At 39.2% G+C, this 5,000-nt stretch overlaps 1 pseudogene; it reads left to right on the top strand.

Annotated features, from left to right (window-relative positions):
- The window catches only part of LOC138024301 (uncharacterized), a 56,980-nt pseudogene that overhangs the window by 2,203 nt on the left and 49,777 nt on the right, over positions 1–5,000 (top strand).

The raw sequence follows: 5,000 nt of genomic DNA, 5'->3' as shown, positions 1-5,000 counted from the left end.
TAAAAGAATATTACAACATTACAACAGTCAACACATACGGTATCGACCATAATAATTTGCAAATAAAAATAATGCAGCACTTTGCATCGCGGGGGCAGCTGTAGTGTCAACTATTACTAGTTATGATTATCTCAATAGATGGAGAGATCGGTTAGAGACTAAATGTGCTTTTGATACTTCGTGCAAATCTGAATTGGATTCGAAGTATCCTCTCACATGGCAGGCGTCCACTCCAATTATGAGGACGAGTTCAGAGAAAACATTGCAGCTGCATGATCCTTCAAGCCTTGGTTTTTCAAAGCCGGAAAATGGTTAAAAAACAAACTTAAGAAAAACAAAATACGAATTGACAGGATGGTGCTCACGGGATTGAAACACAGATAGTAAAGACAACATCAACTTTTAAGAGCCACGAAAAGCAATGTTTAGTGAAAAAAAAAAATTCGTCTTTTACTTGCAGCATGCATTTTGCTGTATATACCTATTTCCCTCTGCAAATTAACAAAGTGGAATGACCATATTTAACATTTTTACTGTGATCATATCATTCCCATTTCTTCGTTTTATGATAACGCCAGGGCGAAGAAACGCTGAACACATCTCTCAGATCATTCGGGAATCGAACGCCATTGTTATACAAACAGTTTCTGTTGCTTGGCGTAAAAAGATACGAGGGCCGCTGTTCACACTACTAAAAAGAAACAATATTTCAACGGAGTTCCTAGCGATCGAGTCAAGGATTAATTACATCGCCAACTTTTTACAAAGCGAACAGAATGGTTTAATGGTAAAACGGTTACAATCGCGTTATAATATATGTCAGTTGTTTTAATATGTCACTTTCGTTAGCGTTGGAGTTGTCTTTGCTAAACTCGACAAATAGTTAATTTTCTATCGTGTTGACAGTAAATAAGAATTGCTACGCAATATGAAAAAACCGGTTCCAGGATGCAATGTTTGTCATGTGACTTTTTAAATCGAAAATAATGAACTGTAATGAAAGTACACGTCGTTTCATTTTCTCATGTGTGTGTTTCCAAAGGACTATTCGGCAGTCAGAAACAAATATTCTGTTTGATCATTGGCATCTACATATTCTCCTTTGAGGCACTTTCCGCTTCTCTTTTGTTTGCTTGTGCAAGTTTTGATCGGTGATTGGTCGAGATGGCCCGGGATGGATCTGAACTGTTGTGAATGACTCCCTTATCAAAGAATCCATGACAATTCCTTTGATTGAGAACAACCTTTCTTTAACCACTTAACTCTCTCAGCTCGCAATCCGCGTTCACTTTCTTGGTAGACCTAATCCCAAATAGTAATCTTGTAAAGTAAGGGATGTGATTTCCCACAGACTAAATTTACGTTCAAGAGGTCGATAGTCGTTGTCACTGTGTTTTGTGACTCTTGCTCAAAGCAAGGCTTCTCCAAAGAGCGAAGCTCTGTGGTCGCTGCGCAGTGCATTCTGATTGAAAACGCGATACAGCATGGAAAAAAGCCAGCTTAACCAGAAAGGTTGAGATTATGCAATACATTTGTCATTTCATGGTCATTTCATGCTTGTTTTTAATATATATTTTTTCTTAAAGTTTAGTAATCGCCTTCCGATGTTCTTCTCGCTACAAAGGTTGAACGTAAGTTTGGTTTGAATCTTGCGTGAGCATTGAATAGAACTTTCACTACATGTGAGTGGGTAACGTTCTAAAGACCTTTGTGTGGCGTCAGGGAATGGGCAGAATACGGGAAGTTTGGCATCATCAAAAACAAGTTTGTAAAAGAAAAACCAGTCTGATGAAGAGCTAACGTCAGATTTCAAATAATCAATTTCTGTTCTTCAGCTTTTTTAAATAAAACTTTGTTTGGTGCGATGTGGAAGGTCCATTTGTCCCTCTGGGTTTCCCCTAGTTTAAACAAAACTACTCAATTTCTGTTCAATGGCCATGCTATCCAAACATGTCTGTATTCACATTGCGAAAAACTAACATGGCGACCTCCATTGTCATTAGTTATTTCAACAGCAGGCGAATAGAATTGAGACTGGTTTTGTCACCAAGCAACTTTAAGCAAACAAGGGAAAGTTAGCCGATTTATTCCGAGCTTATTGCTTTACTGAGAGAACAAAAAATCAACTTTAATCAACCTTAACCCTTTAAATTGAATACTCCTGGGTGTAGCGCAATATATCTTTAAGCCTTACTGATTTTGAGACTTGTGACACTCTTAAGAGGGAATCAAGCATGGCCAAATTATTGCTCATGGTGGTCTCTTTCGGTGCGTTAAATCATTGGTAAGTTCTATAAAGCTACGTAAGTGATATTCGGTTTTACTAAAACGTCTATAACATGTATGGGACGACTTCGGCAGCGATTGGATTTGGCTTTTGTGGTCGCGTATTCAATTCCAAGGTGTTTCCAAAATAGACAATTGACAATTGCTTAAGCTGTCGAGTTAAGTACGCGAGTTAAGTACCTGAGGATCAGCTCTACTTTCTGTCTCTTTCCATTTGGGTTACTTAATGCAATTGTGTCTATTTGAATTGTTACTTTTGATCCGCGACCCTCAAAAGTATACAAGACTTTGGGACGCGGTTTATGACTAATGGGCTTACGTTTTAGACTGAAGGGCTAATACGTTCAAAAGAAACCGTGGTGCTGTGTCATTGGGGAGTGTACCACGAACATTTGCTTTTATCAAACGAGTTGATTAAGGGAAATCAGCCACCGTAAGCAGGGCCGTAGCCCGAAAAAATTATGACTGAGGCAATGTCAATGGTTAAATTCCCTTCGTAGGTATTTTAGGGAGTTTATGATGAGTAAGTTGTAAAGACAACACTGGAATCACCCTTCCTTTTAAAGAATCACGAAAAACTGACTGAGGCAAGTGCCTCGGTTTGCCTCATACTGGCTACGGCCCTGGTAAGACTGAAGATTTGTAAGCTGGCGTTTGGAGCGTTACGCCTTCATCAGGACGAAATACGTTTATCAACTGGGGACTTCCCAGGGGTTTAGGGGAACAAAAGAACATGGCTTGTTTGACCTGGGGAATAAAGGCTTTTAGGGATCAAAAAGCTGGAAACAAGTTTGGAAGTAATTTCGGGAACAAGGGAACACAAGCCTCTCAACTCGACGCCGGTTTGATTAGACCAAATTTGTCTTAAACTTTTAGCTTTGTTACAACAAATCAGAGATATATAGCAGCCCTTTCTTGATTATTCCTGATTCTATTGAAGGACTTTGAGCTTCAAAGGAAGAATTAAATTACCCTCGAAAGTTATTTGGTAGAGTTTTTCTCGAGACTGCTTGTTTAAAGTTTAATTCGAATTTCTTGTGTGGCTGAGGCCTCTTAAAACAGATATGTGGTGAAAATGAACGAGAAATACTCGAGATGTGGTACGTGCCGCACGCCACGAGTGAGCATACACTTCTCTTCGAGTGTATGTTTCTTGGGGTTGTTGTAGTCATGGCCCCGTTGCTTAAGCCCACTAACTTCGCCGAAGTAACATAGACTGTTAAGTACGTTTTCTTGGAAAATAACGTTTTAATTACCGCTCCATTCAGAGACTCCTTATAGTTTTTTTTTGGGGGAGGAGGGGGCTAACAACTAGGTGCTGGAGACGCTAACTTGTAGGGGGTCCTGGGGAGGTTCTCCGCCAAGAAATCTTGAACCTTAACTTGGGAATGGTACTTTCAACATTCTCGAAAACAATTCATTTCTTTTCTCCTTTTGCAGCTTTTCCGATGCTAGCGGTGAAGGTAGGATGTTGAGAACTCTTTTCTTGCCCTCTATTCATTTCGTTTGTTTTGTAGTCAGCGATAGTTCTTTTAAATTTTCGGGATACCCTTGGGTTTGTTAATTGTGGGCAGGGCGAAGAACTAAGGAAGCAAAGCAAATATTGTTAATTAACCTTACTCAAATAACCGATATATTACTCCATCCAGAGAGATGGAGGAAAATAATAAACACAAAGCTCTCGTCCAATCGCGTAAGAGCAGTGATTATTGAGCCCTGTGAAGTGCACATGTGAAAATTTGACCGAGTTTAACATTTGTAGAACAAATGTTCAGCATGCCGGCACGCGAAAATACAACATCACATGACTATCATGTATACAAAGATTGCATGGTTTCAAAGTATCGTCGCCTGAACTCGGCCGACCCAATTCCGACAATCGACCGATTCTTTCCGCCGAATAATTCGGCGAACCTCAAACAGAATTTCCATGTTTCAGTCCTTGCTCAAACGAGCTTTCTGTACATAGGTCTGAGTCAGGTCAAATTAATTAAACGGGTCTAGGAAGTGAAATGCCTTTTTATTCCGGCATTTTTTTCGAGAAAAACACGTATTGTAAAGCGGGACCCCGTAGACAAGCGAATGAAGTGTGACTGCAATACCTTGAACACGAAACGATTCACACATTTCGAACCACACATGTCCTAGTTGTAGACTTTGAATCCTATTCTCAGAAAAGGTCTTTTTCTTTTTTTGTTAAAAATAAAGGTTCAGACAAAAAGATTAACTTGTAATTATTCTACTAATTTCGAGCATAAAGCCCACTTTCAAATATACCATAGTATGCTTTGTTCGCCCTTCAAAATTTTGCCCAAGTATTGTTTTTTCTATTTTCTCTTGGGATCATTGAAAGTCCCGAGAGAAACTGGAAGCTATGCTTATGCAAATCAAAGGGTATTATGGTATTTTTGAAAGTGGCCTCTTGTTTTATCTGTCTTGCAGTACTCTACTTGGTTTTCCTAAACATTCTTGAATTCTGTTGATTCCTTCTTTCTTTTAACGAGAACAGTAATGGTAAAGCTATCATGATGTCTTTTTTAAGCTATAAGGAGGAATACGTTTCAAAAATATATCCCGTATCGTAATGGCCGGTGTGAGCCCAGGAGTCATAAATTATCATAATTAAGTAAAATACGATCGTCCGGGTGGGTGTAGTCCTGAGAAGGACTGTTTGAGATAACACTGTAAAAATGTCATCTCAAACAGTCTTTCTC

Source organism: Montipora capricornis, chromosome 11, assembly GCF_036669925.1.
Source record: "Montipora capricornis isolate CH-2021 chromosome 11, ASM3666992v2, whole genome shotgun sequence".
Lineage (NCBI taxonomy): Eukaryota > Metazoa > Cnidaria > Anthozoa > Scleractinia > Acroporidae > Montipora > Montipora capricornis.
The sequence above is the reverse complement of the archived record's forward strand: the minus strand, read 5'-3'. Positions and strand labels throughout refer to the sequence as shown.